Source organism: Mesoplodon mirus (assembly GCF_964341445.2).
Source record: "Mesoplodon mirus genome assembly, chromosome: 17".
Taxonomy (NCBI): domain Eukaryota; kingdom Metazoa; phylum Chordata; class Mammalia; order Artiodactyla; family Ziphiidae; genus Mesoplodon; species Mesoplodon mirus.
This window is the reverse complement of record NC_138993.1, coordinates 47964112-47980210: the sequence shown is the minus strand read 5'-3', so window position 1 is coordinate 47980210 and position 16099 is coordinate 47964112. Positions and strand designations below refer to the sequence as shown.

General features: G+C 39.6%; 1 protein-coding gene across 3 annotated transcripts in view; it reads left to right on the top strand.

Moving 5' to 3' along the window:
• KLF12 (KLF transcription factor 12) overlaps positions 1-16099 on the top strand; it is a 461550-nt gene that overhangs the window by 206215 nt on the left and 239236 nt on the right. The window lies entirely within an intron of this gene.

Here is a 16099-nt window from a genome sequence, read left to right as displayed (position 1 = left end):
ATTGAGTAATCAAATTTAAGTGTTAATAAACTCTCACTCTTACAACAATCAGTACGCATGAGTTCTTCTGGGACCCCATTCAAGAGGTTAGGATACTGATGTACCAAAATTATTCTGTAATGAGGACACTCGAGGGCAGGGATCTCGACGGTTGCATTTAGAGGGTTCTCCAGTAATGTCCCCATTCCTGAGCACTGTGTGGCAGGGTATATGGCATCTCATAATATATTTCTCTTCCGTGTAAGTCAGTGTCTGAAACAGACCCCCATCACGTAGAGCATATCATTTCATCTTTATGTTCAGCGTAGACTGTGGTAGCTCTGAAATGCACATTGTGGAGTATGTCAACAGAAAACATAACCCCACAGTCTGCGTGACATAATGACTGATTCACAGAGATTCAACCCCAAACTTAGGCAGTAGAGCATCATGAAAGAAAAGACTATGTGTTCGTTATTAATAATTGCTTGTTCAATTGTAGACAAACCTTCAGAAAAAGTCATGTGTTCACCTGGATTTTCTAGCCTGACACTCATCAAGTTAAACTCTATATCCTCCAAACTAAGTGGTTCTTTACCTTTGTTTTTTAACCAAACCACAGAAGGATGTGTTTTATGTCTTAGGAGTTCTGTTTTCTTAATCTAAATGCATTAGCCTCAGTTTAATAAAATAAATTCCTACATACCCCATGTTTAAGTTTAACAAAACATACAGACTGTAACATCTTATTTGGAGAAGGCAGCCTGATGGAAAAGTGAAAACGGTATATTTCACAATGTCGCTTTTATTTCACAGTATGTTCTTCAACTTAAATAACAGTAAATCTGTTCAAGTCATACATGTTGGAGGGAGGCAGAAAAGTACAGAAAACCAGTCAGAATGTGTTACCGGGGCTATTAGGCAAAGCCAGGATAGTGCATTGTTGTCACCAGTCCTGGGAATCTTTAAGAATATCTAGGTACTTCTCTCTCCTTTACTATCATTTTTCAGTTTTAAGGTAAGGTTTGCGTGAAAGATTTAAGTATACAAAAAACAAAAGCCAATATTCCCAGGGGTTTTACAGTGTGAATAAGAAACTCGTGTCACATTATTTATAGAAAGTATTTTTCTGTCCTCAAATAGGGATAGGAAAAATTGTAGGTTCTAGGTTTTACTTAATGCCTGTTCATTAAAATCAGTTTTCTTCTTTGTGAATGGAGCTGATGTTGGTACTGTAACCCTAATTTAGAATGTGTATGTTGGAGGGGAATAGAAACTTCATTAATTCTTTTCCTTAGTCTCGTATATACTTTTCTTAAGTATATGACACGCAAACTTTTGTTCTCTTTTACAGCAAAGCGTTAAGAGAAGCAGACCACGGTGTTTAATGAAATGTATTATGATTTAACTATTTATAGAACACAATTCATTGTAATACTTTAAAATCAACTCTTCTTTAAACAGCTGAAATCTTGAATTTTAGTGAACTTTATTTTTGGTCCCTTTACTGGAGTTTTTTATTGGGGATGATGGGATGGGTGATAATACTGTGTAATTTCAGAATCTCAGAACTATTTTTAGATAAGGAGTGCTAGAATTCTGAAGATTTCTTGTTTTCCGTCTTACAGAACTCTTTCCTCATTGAGTATTAAAGGCTGTTTGAAGTTTGATTCTTCATAAGAAAATGTGAACATATTGGTGACATTAAAATCATCACATGTGTGATTACGGGCTTTTGAAAAAGACGAGATGTTAGTTATAGTGGACAAAAAATTATAGAAATGTATCTGTGCATCACAACAGTGAATGGGAAAGCCTGAAGCTTGTGCATCAGTGGGATTCTGTAATCACTCTGGAAACCTAGTTTTGAGACTCTTCCATCAGCGTTAAGGGGAAAAAAAGTTAGTCTGCCTTTCAGGCTACAGGCAGTATTGTAAAGATCTGCTACTTTACATGGACCTCCTGTCTCAGGGCACCATGAAGGTATCTGCTCCTTCTCTCTTTCTTGTCCTAAATAGTCCCTTAGGTCTTCAGCTGTCAGCTGGTCTCTGCATGTGCCCCCTTCTCTCCAAGGAATTCAGGACTGGATGAGCACATTTCAGAGCTTAAAGAAAGACTGTGGAACAGGCGGAGGTTGGCCACTCTGCTTTCTCTTCTCTGAAAAGTTTTGGCTGCCTTGCCTCATCCTCTAAATAGTTCTGTGGTGTGTGTATGTGGTCCTATCTCTTTAATCAGATTATAAGCTCTCAGAGGGCAAGAACTATTCCTTGTGTTTTTCTCGTAGTTCCCGGCACATGGTAAGTGCTCAGAAAATACGTGCTTTATTAAACTTGTCCAGGCATTGTAACTGGCATGGTGCAAAATATGAAACCAGTCAATAGCTACTTATAAACCTGCTCTGTCTAACTCATAGGGCTGTTGTGAACCTAAAAATAAGAATTGGAAGTATTGGAAATAATAGATTCCCTTTGGTGGCAGTCTTCATCTTGTAAGCCATGTGAACTGGATAGATAAGTGGCTAATTCAGACCATCTCTGTGTGCCTTACTTCTCTTTGGAACCCTTAGTTTTGTGGTATTGAAGTCAATCATTATTGCAGTCTCCTGAAACGTGACTTAAGTTTTCTTCAGCCTTCTTGGTAATACAGCGCATGCTGCAATGTGGTCCATGGCAAGGTCGTGTGCTCTTGTGATATACTTCAGGGGCACAGCATGGAGTGGTGGAGTGACTTTGTCTGTGACCTTTGGTGCTTGTGTCCTGCTGTTATAAGAGCTTCTCATATGTGCTCTCAGCCTTTGGATGTTCTAAGGTGTTATTAAGCCCAGGACTAAAGCAGGAAGAGGAATGCTAGAATTTGTAAACCCAGAGATAAGGCGGTGTGCAGAGAACAGGCACCACTTCAAAGACATAAAACATGATTTTATTCCTGGCCCTGCAGCTCCCTAGCTGGAACGGCATTGGGAAGGAACTGCCCATCTCCAGGCCTCTATGTCTTCATCTGTGCAGTGGGGATGTTAGAGACGAGACCTTCCAAATTCAGTCTGACGGTCTTTGATTCTGGTAACAGGCATGGAGTGAGAGAACGCATTTCCAGTGATGAGTCTAAAAGTGATACTGCAATGAAACTGCCTGTGTGTGGAAGTAGAAATGCCCAGACTTTAAAGTGAGACAGACCTGAGTTAAGATGCTTCCTCAGCTGTCTCTGTCCACCTATTCCTCCTAACCTGGGAAGTGAAGCGAACCATCCAGCCTCACAGGGGCCTGACTGCATGTGGTGGGTGCTCAAGAAATGTTCTCCTTTTGAGGAAAAATAGGATGATAAAGGGCCCCGTTGCTTCACTTTCCATTGCTGCAGTTCTCATAGGTACTTAGTAGAGGTTTCAACATCTGCATTCATTTATAATGCTAAGAGAGGACTTCAGGTAAATCTTAAATCTTAAGCTTTGTTTTTTTATTTTAATTTTTATTTAAGCGTATCTGGAGGAATGTTGCAAATTCTGCTTAGATTTTATCACGTAAAAAAATAGAATGATGAAGCCAGAAATCAGTTATTATTTTAACACAGGAGTGGTACCGCTTGGTGTGATAATGCTATTTGGCCATAATTTTAAAAAAAGGAGTCTGAGTTCGCATACTTTAAAGACTTGTTCGTATATTTCCAGATGAAATAATTCGATGTCTGGGATTTGCTGCAAAATAAAAGGGGAGGGTGGAATGGATGGGGATAGAGATGCGGTAAGATTGGTCATGGTTCCATCATTACTGAAGCTGGATGATGGGTGCAAGGGGGCTTGTTTAACTCTTCTGCCTAATCTTATATATGTTTGAAATTCTTTAAAGTAAAATGTTTAAAAAAGCTCTCTCAATAAAAATATGAAAAATAGGTAGGTGTCAGAAGGAGACGGGAAAGAATCATTCCTCACTCAGTCACCCTCGCTCTTCGTGTTCTAAGGCCTGAGGGGTCTGCCACAGGGATGGAGCGGACCTCCTCCAACCACAAGGGTGTTGGAGCCCTTGGCTTCTCCTCCTCTCTCTCCTCTTGTAGAGGCAGGTGCAGTCCTGATCCGCGGGCTTGTAGGCACAGGGAAGTGGCAATAGCGTGGCTGAGAGAGAGAAGGAGATGGGATGTTCTGCCCATTTTAAGTGTTCCGAGCAGTTGGTAATTTGGGTGATAAAAGACCCCTCTGTGTTACACTGTGGGAGACGGCCTAAGGTCGCTTACCACAGCCCGGAAGCTGGGGAGGGGACAGGTATGGCAGCGGATAGGTATGGTTCCATGGCTTCCTAGCAGAAAATATCAGCCCTGGTCGGACCAGAGATCTCTGAGCGCTCTAATTTTAGAGGAAGGACAAAAGAGAATAGTGGTTCTTTCCCCTGGAGGCTTGCAGTGCTTTTGCACACCGTTCAGTAGGACATTCATAGCAAGGTGTTGAAGACGTTTCTGTATCAAGGAGAACTAGCGCCGTTCTGGCGACTGTATTGTCACGTCCTTAAGAGCAGAGCTAATGCTTTTTGTTTCTCGTTATTCCTCATCCTCCCAGCGCAGGGAGCTGATGCTTAGGCAGAGCTCAGCAAAGAGCGATCAATTCGGATGCTCTTTATTGTATGTGGGAGCCAGTGTCAATGGCAGAATTGAGATTTCGAGACAGGTGCCATTTTGGAAAAGCCGCCAATCCTTAGGTTTGATAAACAAAGAGAAACAGGTGCAAGCGTTGCAGCTGAACCTACATGTGTGCTATGCAGTGCTGATTGGAGACAGGCAGGTACATTAAAATTCAGTGGCTTTAGAGAAGAAAACTCCACAACACGTCTAACTTCTTTTTCCTCAGTAAACCACTGTGTTTAACTTAACATAGAAGATTTAATATACATTAGCGTGTCAAGGCTTAGTAAGGCAGTGTTACTTTAATGACTATCAGAAGAGCACGAGAAGGCATTATAAAAATGCCACTTGCGTTTCCCTTCCACAGCGCCTCATTATTACCCCCTCTACTGTGGGAACAGGGGCCAGCATAGCTAGTAAATCGGTAGAATTATCTTAGACATTCGATGTTGCTTATCACTTAATATTCTCGGATGACCCACTACTTGAGATCTTTTGATCTGTAGTCCAATCTTTGCATGTCACTACCTGGCTTCAAAGAAAAGCATGCGGCAGAAGCTATGTTATCGCTAATACAAGAAGACCATTATTTTTTTTGAAAGCAGGAAAAAATATCTGCACTTGCAAAACTCATATTTTAGGGCAGAGCTGTCCTCCTCTGTAGAAGCAGAGTTGGACTGATTTTAATAATGTCAGAATGGCCAGTAAATGTATTAATAGAAAGAATTGAAAATCAATGAGCTGTGATAGTAATTACAGATAGTACCCAAGGGAAATATAGCAGGCAGGCAGATCCTTTCCCTCGGGGCCTGCCCTGGGCAAAGCTATGAAGCTGATAATTCTGCCCTCCTGCTTTCCCATTAGTGATGTACTTTCTCCTTCAACTTTATTCCCTTCCGCCTGCCATCCAGACACCCTTGACCCTCTGTGCAGCATTAGTTCTTGGTATCCACAGATGCCCAGTTCTAACTGCAGTCGTATTAATTGAGGAGAATGTGAAATGCTGTTCTTTCCAAGCATTATTTGCATTTGCACAGGGTCAGGGCTTTGTAAAAAGGAACATTTTTGAAAGAAATTTCATGCTCTGAGTAATTTTGATTTGGGGGAAATTAACCTTTCCAAAATATTTCAGCTTATGAATGATTGTGTTCTCCTTCATGTCCTAGTCCTTGTAGTAGAATCAGGAAAAGAAATCTGGAGCATGAGGTGTATATTTCTCTATATCTAGGTGTGTTTTCTTATACTGATATTTATATACTGATTCATAGTCTACAAAGTGCCTCACAAAAATATCTTATGGGGCTTCCCTGGTGGCGCAGTGGTTGACAGTCCTCCTGCCGATGCAGGGGACACGGGTTCATGCCCCGGCCCGGGAAGATCCCACATGACGCGGAGTGGCTGGGCCCGTGAGCCATGGCCGCTGAGCCTGCGCGTCCGGAGCCTGTGCTCCGCAACGGGAGAGGCCACAGCGGTGGGAGGCCCGCGTACCGCAAAAAAAAAAAAATCTTATGTAGCCCTTGGAGGACTTTTTGCTCCTGACTGTTAGGGATTAACTGCTGTGGGTATCAGTCTCCCACCATAAACACTAGAAAACCAGACAAAGTACATTAAATGCTTTTCACATATTGGACAATAGGCAGTGAAGGACTGTGATCCTTGGGACGTGGGACGAGAAAGGGGGTGATGCTACTATTGCCTCAACCTCCTGCCTGGAGGCAAACAGGGAGGGCGGACCCAGAGAGGGTCTAACAGTCACACCGAGCTAGGCAGGCAGGGTTTGGCATTTGGAGAGGTCAAGGCAATTAATTTTTAAAGAGAACAATAACAGAGAGGATGGGGTTGTACAAAGAGAGGGCTCTGGGGATCTTCAAACTGGTCCCTTTAAGGGTTTTGCTAAGTAATGATCTGCCTGTGTGAGGAGGAAGGCAAGGAAAGAACAAGGATGACAGCGGGTGGAACGATTCTTGGATTTCACATAAAATTCACAAAAACCATATGGGAGAGACCTTTTCATACATGGGCATTTGGTAGAGGTCTCAGAAGGGCCACAGCTTAGTAATAGGGCTGAATTAGTTCCATGACAGAAAGGATCAGACTGATCTGCCAGTTACTTATTTGTGCCAGAAGAAAATCCAACAGTCTCAGAGGAAGACAGATCTAGCCTTCAATAATGTAAAAGTAACAATGTCTTGGCATTTGATCAAAATTGATCATATAGAAAAAAAATTTTAAAAACGGAACAGAGTCTCAGTGACCTATGGAACCAATCCCAAGTTGTCTAATATATGTACAATTGGACTCTCAGGAGGAGGGGAGGCCAGAAAAAATATTTGAACAAAGAAATGGCTGGACATGACCCAAACGTGATGAAAACTATAAACCCACAAACCCAAGTTCAGCCCCAAGCAAAAGAAATCACGCCAAAGCGTATAATAATCAAATTGCTGAAAACAGGTAACGAAGAGTAGTCTTAACAGCAGCCAGGGGAGAAGGAGGAAATATACCTGACATCAGTGGAACAAAAATCAGACTTCTTATCAGGCACCATTCAGGGCAGAAGAAAGAACTTGCTTAGGTAGCAGTAAAAGGACACTAGATAGGAATTTGGGTCAACACAAGGAAATGAAGAGCATTGAACATGGCAGATACCTAGGCAAATAGAAAAGATGAAAAAAATTTTAGAAGAAAATTGCTCAAAGCAAACATAATAACAATACGTTATAACATATATTGAAGGAAAATGAGTAACAGCAGTAGGCACAGAAATGGGAGGATGGAAGGAAGGATACTGTTGTGTGTGTGAAGAGTTGTGGTATCATTTGAAGGTAGTCTGTGTTAAGTGAAAGGTGTAACACTGTAAATCCTAGAGCAACCCCCCTACACACACACACACACACACACACACACACGAGAAAGCAACCAGATAGTAGCTAATAAATCAGTGGTAGAGATGAACTGGAAACATTTGAAAAGGTACTCAACTGTACTTAAAAGAGAGCAAGAAAAGAGGAAAAATGAACAAAGAACAGATAGGAGAAATAGGAAACAAATAGCAAGGTAGTGCATTTAAACACAACACCTTGATTATTGTGTGAAATGCAAATGGTTTAAGCACTTCATCTAAAAGACAGATTGTCAGATTAGAAATAAAAGTAAGACCCAACTACATGCTATCTACAGGAAACTCCCTTTAAAGATACAGATAGGTTAAAAGTAAAAAGAATCAAGAGTCGTCAAAATTATGAAACAGAAAATGGAATGGTGGTTGTTAGGTGTTGGGTGGAGGTGGACATGGGGAGTAGTTTGATGAGGAGAGAGTTTCCGTTTTGTGAGATGAAAAAACTGTAGAGCTCTGTTACAACAACAGTGTGAATGCAGTTGACACTACTGAACTGCACAGATAAAAATGGTTAAGAGGGTAAATTTTATAGTATGTATTCATTACCACAATGAAAAATAAAAAAAAAACATTTTAAACCCCAGGGAGCTGATGTTTACAATTGTCCAAGAGACAGTTTAGTATGGATTACTAAACTGAATGGCTGAAGGAGAACTTCAGCAGAAATTGCTTCAGGTAGTTCAAATGGGAAGTGACTTTTGAAAAAATCTGTTTGTTATAGCAGCAACTACGTGTGAGTAAATGGCCCTAGTTTTACTTAAAACGGCCGCTTCTTAAATGAATGTTGGCTTTGACAACACCCTTCTTCTGACTCTGGAGGAAGAAGTTTTATATGAAAAGTGAGGTTACAGTTGAGGAACCAGGCAGGGGTTATGAGTGCCAAGCCTCTGAGCAGCTGAACATTTAAGTATAGCTTGTATTCAGCCCTCCGTATCTGGCGTTCCTCCATATCTGTGTTCCACATCCGCAGATTCAAGCAAGGTGGATCATGTAGTATTTACTGTTGAAAACAGTTGATGCGGAAGAGGACTCATGTTGTTCCAGAGTCAGCTGTGTCTGTGTTTAGTCATCCCAGTCCTGTTGATTGCGGGTCCTGTCGATCATCCAGATCAGAAACATAATTCTTACGTCTGGTAACATTTTTATCATTGAAAAATTCAAATATATAAAAAACCCATCATGAAGAAAATAAAAGGCATGATCACACTACCTTGAAATAAAAGCTGTTAATAGTTTAGAATTTTTTCTTCCAGGAAATTAGTAATTCTGTGATAGACATTCTTTTAAACAAACAAAAAGTAAAAGGATAGGAAAAGATGTATCATGTATACACCAAATAATTACAAAAAAACAAAACTGCAGTGCCTGTATTATTATTAAAGAAAATAGACTTAGGGACAAGGAGAACCAGAGAGAAAACATCTCATAAGATAAGAGAGTCAATTCATTAAGAGGACATAACAGTCCAAGTTGCTTTTTTACCTTAGTAAACCCTTGAGTCAATATAATATTATCCCTATTAGTCATTAAAATTGCAGAGATAATTGTACGTCCAAGGTCACATCACCAGTAAGTAACAGGCATGTAACTGTAGTTCATGTATTCTGAATCAGAATCTTTTCATATTTCAAGCTGTCCTTGACAGTATTATAACTAGTCATCACATTGGAAATGATCTGATTTCAAATAATTTCCACTACAATATTAATGTTTAAGAAAAATTTTAGATCTTATGAAAAGTTTTAATTCAGTACTCCAATAAATGCAGATTTACCAACAGAGGTTCAATGCCCAGTGCACACAGTAGCATGAAATAAATATGAACTCTTGGAATCTCTCTTTTACCTTAATTATATAGGATTAAAAAATATTTTACTACTTAGTATATGTTTGTTTTAATATAAAATAGTGGTTTCAAAAGTTTAATAGTAAGTAAAAATGTGCAAAAATACTCCCTGCTCATCACATTGGCAAAATTTTATTTCACTGTGTGTCTATCAATTTTAGAAATCAACAAATTGAGCAGAGCTGACAGCACATATTAGATGCACCTTCTAGAAAACTCTGTCTCTCTGTCATAGTATTTTGAGAACCCAGAATTTCATAAATATCTAACATCAGAATGTCAACAGTTGTTTTTTTTTCATTGCTTTACAAATTATGTCAGAGTCATCACTGAGGAAAATATATACTTTGCTACCAAGGCACATTCGACCTGGTGATAATTTTGATCAATTTAACGTCTTGCTGAATGGTCGTGTCTGTGGCCTGTGGAAAAATGAATTTGTCTCTGATCTGCTGGTCAGTCCTTTTTCTTCACTTAAGGGTATATTGTCAGAAGATTTTCTTAATGAAGAGATATGTACTTCTCGTCAGTCATAAATGAGCTGTGAAGTTCAGATGACTCATAGTCCCCATGACCAATTCTATTTCCAATTTTAATTTCACTGTTATGCTCTTGCCATAACTAATTATATCTTTTTCAATAACGCCATGCAGATAATGATTGAGATTATTTAGTCTTAAAGCTTATATCTGCTAAACAAGACAATCTTATTCTTTACAATTAAGATAAAGAATGTACTGTTCTTAGGTTCGTTTTTTAAAGACCTCAGTTATATACTTTTTTTACCTTCAGATTGAAAGAAAATAATACAACTCTGGGTTTAAAATCTGCAACCTCCCTTGGCTAAGTCAGTTATAACAAGGTAGTAGAGTAAGTCTCTTGGGTCACTTCAAGTGATAAATTTCATATAAAGATGAGTATTCAAACCATTTACAAATGAATCATCAATATATTACTCTATTTACTGAAAAAAATAAAGAGGAAAAGTGTTTGAGGTGAAGTATTTTCTATGAACAATGCAGTGGCTACTGGCACCTTTTAGGGACCTGACAGTCTGGACATTATTTTCCCACCCATATGTATGACCTTCTCAGGTATAAGATCATATATTTTTTTCCCCAAGTGAATATTGTACTTACTAAAAATTTATATATCTTGCTGAAAATTTCTTCAGTCTTTACCATCAACTATTTTGCAAAGGAACGTGATTTTCATACCCATCATCATTATTGATATGGTAAATAAATACCAATGATATGACAAAACCCTTGATGTCTATTGTTTTATCAAGTCAAAGAATAGATGTAGAGACAGTTATCTCTCCATTCACCTTGCGTGACTGTATACCCTCAATTTGCTTTCATTTCCCTCCCACCAAATTTTATTTGCTACAGTGACTTCTGATTTCCACATTGACATTCCATAAATATGTAAAAGTGGAGATTTTGCCTTTGTCCTCTTTGGATTATTGTTCTTGGGGTATATTCACATTTCTGTGCAGTGTTTTTTTTTTTTTTTTTTTTTTTTTTTTTTGCGGTACGCGGGCCTCTCACTGTTGTGGCCTCTCCCGTTGCGGAGCACAGGTTCCGGATACGCAGGCTCAGCGGCCACGGCTCACGGGCCCAGCTGCTCCGCAGCATGTGGGATCTTCCTGGACCGGGGCACGAACCCGTGTCCCCTGCATCAGCAGGCGGACTCTCAACCACTTGTGCAGTGTTTTTGAATGACTGAAATGTTTCTGAGAAGGATGTGAAACATTTTCCTATATTTAAATTCAGGTGTAACAAAGGATATAGAGTTCAGCTAGGTTAATGAAATTATATACATAATGCTTAGCATAGTACACTATGTATTAAGTAATCAATAAAAAGCAACTGCTCTTGGAATTGTTACAGTTAAGTCTGAATTTCTCCTTAATTTCATTATGTAAAGTACGTTGCATGTGTAAATTAAAATATATGCTCATTTATTCACATGGATTTTGGTGATGCTCCAAAGTCACACTGTTTCATATGACACCATTATCAATTAAAAAATGGAACTGTCAATTTATGTTTACACAATAGAAATAATATATATTGTGTTATTAATCCTGCCTTTATGCATAATTCACATTTAAAAATAAATCTTTAGTTCTGTATTCTTGAATTTTACTCTGAAATACTATATCTTATTGTATGCAGCTAACTTTCCTTAAGCATAAGAACAAGAAACAATTGTTACTGTAGAAAGCACTTGAAATTTTATTCAGAAACATATGTGGCCATGATAGTTAAAGGAGTAGTGGTTTAAAAATAACTTTCTATTTTGTAAAACAAAACTAACTCTTTTCTAGTGAATATTTATAAAGTATTTTATTTCAAACTCCTATTTCCACAAAGACAAAGTTATATTGCCACCATTCAAAATCTCCATTGTCTTGGAAAATGTTTCTTCTACAGAAGTATAGGAGAACTATAAGAGGCAAAAATAGTACATGCTATGTAATGAGACCAGTTTCCTAAATTAGTATCTTTTGCTTTTTCTTATAGGAAAAATGATACATATTGTTATGCTATAACATTCTGAAATCACTGGGGAAAAAAGTCACCAAGTAGTTGACATTATTAGTTTTTGAATTACATGAGTTATTGTCTTTATGCCTTGTGAAATGTCTTGCTATTATAAGAGACCTGTGGCCTTTGTTAGAAAATAGTAAATTGTTCCCAAATGAAATGAAGTTATACCTACATGATCTGACCCTCCTTTATGTAGCTGACATTATTCACAAAAACTTCTCAGCCTGCCCATTATCAGAATGTGTAGTGGCCCTTTGTGATTGCCTGACATCTTTTGTTTATCATCTTGACTTCCTGTTAGCTTCCCATATTGTGATTCCAGTTCCCCTGATAGAATCTTTAAAAATAGCAAAAACACAACCAAAACACCCTGCAGTTCCTAGACTCTCTTGCAGCTAGGACTTGTTGCCAGTGAGTTGCACCACCCACTAGAGGGACACAAGAAGGAGGCAGTGCAAGGCTGCTGCTCTTTGGGTGAGTGCAGTGGCAAGAACTTCTGGCTTTTGGGGGAGGTTGTAACAGACTTTTTGGCATCAGATGCTGGAGGACAGTCGTGGAATTTTCACTGGAGGAGACCTGAGGTGTGGTTGGGCTTTCTTCCACCCACATTGTTCCTGGCTATGTAGTATTTAAGCCTGGTTCTCTGACGTACCAAGAGCTTTTCTGAACTGATATTTAAAAAAATATATTTCTCTCCACTGAAACTACTCCGAGTGGGTTCTGTTTACAGCTGATACAATGAAGTCTACTCACTTTCCTGCTTAAATATTTTGGGACGTACCTCAGTGACTCTCCATGGTTAAGTGTGTGGGCTCTAGAGTGAGACTGGCTGTACTTATGTCCTGTCTCTAACATTTTTTCTGTGACCTGAGCAAGCTACTTAATCTCTGTCTTATTTTCTGCATCTGTAGAATGGGGATTATAAGAGTACCTACCTACTGGAGTTTGGGGGAAGATAAAGGACTTAATGTATATTATATCCATTTGCTGCCAGCTGTTGCTTCAACCTAATACCCTCTCTGTTCCTGTAGTTTGTTTAGGTCATGGTTATCCTCCAAGTCCCAGGACAAAAATCTCTCTTCCATAAAGCATTCCCATTGATCTCTCTCTTCTCTGCACTTTTATTGAATCTATCTGTAGTCACTACCCACCCAATTTAGCACTTAATTGAGCTCAAATTGCATGATGCATATTAACTCTCAGCTTGATTTCAAGCACATTTATTTGTTAATTCAGTCTCAGAACAATCATTTCTGGTGCTGGTTGTTAGGGATCAAGGTATATAGCCTGACTTGAAAGAGCCCCATGGTTTATTAGGAAGACGATCCTAGTATTAAATTTCCCCAAAAGTCTAGTTGTGGAGGGTGCCATTTACAGGTACTTCTGAGGACCTGCGTCCTTTATATCATCTCGTCTCACATTCCTGGTTGTCCACAGTGATCATCTCCACTTCACCAGCGAGGGCAGAGTAAGAGAGGTATAATTCATCCCTTTGTTTGGACCACAGAACTTTGTTACTTGTACTATGAAGGAAGGATGCTGGTGTAGTACTGATTTTGGGGGTGATCCATGCTCTTTGGGACTCTCCCACTCTTAGCTGACCTACTGGCTTCTCCCCTTCTCTTCCTCCCCTTCTCATTTATGTTACTCCCCACTTTTGCTGTGGTACTGAATTTTCAAGCCTGTTTGGCTGTGCCAGAATTCGTTGAGATACATTGGGAATTATCGATACTCATTCACATAAAAGCTGTGTTATAGTTAAGTGGCTAGACGTTTGAGTTTCATGCTTCACACCCTTTCAAATTCTTGATGCCATTTCATTTATCCAGTATGATTTCATTATAAGTCTGTGTAACACTTTGGGAATCATCTATGGAATTGCCTTGGGCCCATTATTTTTATGGACCCAGAGTGCTGCTCTGTCATGTTCTCACTTGGAGTCTTAAAATGGTGTGAGTGTGATTCTGGAGACGCTCCTTTTGACTGAAATCATACAGTACTGTAGATGTGCAGTGAATTTAGCCTGATTCTGCATAGCTACAATTACTTGGGTAATTCAAGCAGAGAAACCACATGCGCTTGAAACCGAACCATTTGTTGTGTCTTTCACGAGTTAGAGTGATTTAGTCTGATTAGTTTTGCAAAAGAAGTTACCCTTCTGCAACACCTTTGGTTCTCAGTTATTTATTTATTCATTCATTAAAAAAAATACTGGGGGAGGGCACTGAGTAGATATACCTGGGAGAAGCCGGAAAATATGAAGTTAATGTGTATATATCAAGTTTTAGGAGATTACACTTTGTTATGTACTGATGTACTTTGCTGGTTTAACGAGCTGGTCATGCTGTCCCTGAGTACCACTTCACATCTGTGAATGTCCTTTTCATGCTTCAGAGCAGCTTCCTATGCATTGTACCTTGATGTCTATATCAATTCAGTGAGGAGGTCAAATAGGAGGAGCTTTGCAATCACCATTTTCCACAATGGAAAACTGAGAAATTAAGTTGGTACACTCAGGAGCAGTGTGGTTTGTTAATCCCAAGGGACAGCCAGAGATTGCAGGGTTCTTGTATGACACTGATGGTGAGATTGTGAGCCGTGTTGAATTGGTGGGAGGTTACGCCCATCTCTGGATTCAGAAAGCTAGGGCATGGAAAGCAGCATTTTTCAAAGTCTGGTCTGCTGCCCATGGCTTCAAAGCCTCCTGCGTTCCTACCCCAGACCTACCAAATCAGAATCTCTGGAAATAGGAAAAAAACAACCTGGGTGTTCAGCCGATTCCCCAGGTGATTGTTATGCTTTTTTTATAGCCTTTAGAGAACCGCTGATAGAGAGTGAGGTAATAGGGTCTGTGACTATGACTTCTGAGGTGCTATCATCTAAGTCACAGAACCACCCTTTGTCTCGGAGCAAAGGAAGGCCTCAGATGGCTGCTGTGACCCTCTGGGAAAGTCTGCCTGGCTGACGCACTGGGTTTGTTAGAGAAGCCAGTGGGTGTTGCAGTCTGGAGGCAGCTTAGGAATTTCTAATACCGGAAATTGAGTAGTGGATGCATGTAAACTCACAAATGATTCCTTTAAAACTCAATGAGGGTTGTGAGGACGTTGCATGAGAAGTATAGTGAGCAGGATACGGATAGTTCTGGGCCCACTTTCTGCAGCAGCCTTTGAGTTCCTGTGGAGCCCCATGAATTCCCATTGTCAGGTTCCAGCACTGTATTTTCAAATTCTAAGCCAATTACCGTTGAATTGTGAGAAATGTACTTAACTGTGCCTTTGAAGAAGTGGTTCACATTTCAGGCACTGACATTTTATTTTACATCTTCTCTACTAAGAGAGGGAATGACTCATTTGGAAGTTAAAAAATATTTGAACTTTTTAAAATAATGATTTTATAGTTGCCGTAACTTAGAAGAGGAGGCATGAACATTGCCATTTAAATGACGTCTCCAAAGGTTCCACCTCTTTTGTACAGAATGAGACTCTCTATTGGAGTGAAGCGGCGGTGTCAGATTCTGAATTCACCCCTGAGAGCCTGGTGGTGGGGGCTGCAGAGGCTGAGGGGCTTCACATAAAGCCACCCTGCAGAGGGGCCATGGGTGAATATTCACTCTGTGCTCTCCGGGCCAGTCAGGAGCCCTAGCACATGATTTTTCTAGGGTAAATTTTTCTAGTTACTCATCTGAATAGGTGTCTTTTTCTGATTTTTTTTTTCAAACAACAAAGGGCTTTGGGGTTAGCCAAAGTCTTGCACAATACTTATGATAATGCATGAAATAGGTTTTTGACAAATGTTTATTTCGTTTTATTTTATTGAGCCTGACTACAAGTCTGAGATTCTGTGTTTATGTTCCTGTGACACGGTTTTCGAGGTTTTGCTGTGTAGAATCCTGATTCTGTCACCTCTGACATGGATGGTCCAAGAGTCTGCCTTTCTCTTGGCTGTAAGAAGAGATGGATCACATGCCCCTGACCTGAACAAATAAATGAACAAATTTTATCGAGTCTTAAAAGACCCATGTCACACTATTCCCCTTTCTCCCTTTCCCTCTCATTTTCTAAAATCCAGTTTCTGATGTCCCTTTGGCAGTGCAGTTTATCTGCCTTTGTCACTCCTTAGGAATCAGAGATGAGCGTAGGTGACAGTTGAATGTTAGCATGAGAATCAACACAAGTACCCCAGTGTCTGTTTTTTTAAGTTGACGTTTTATTTTTT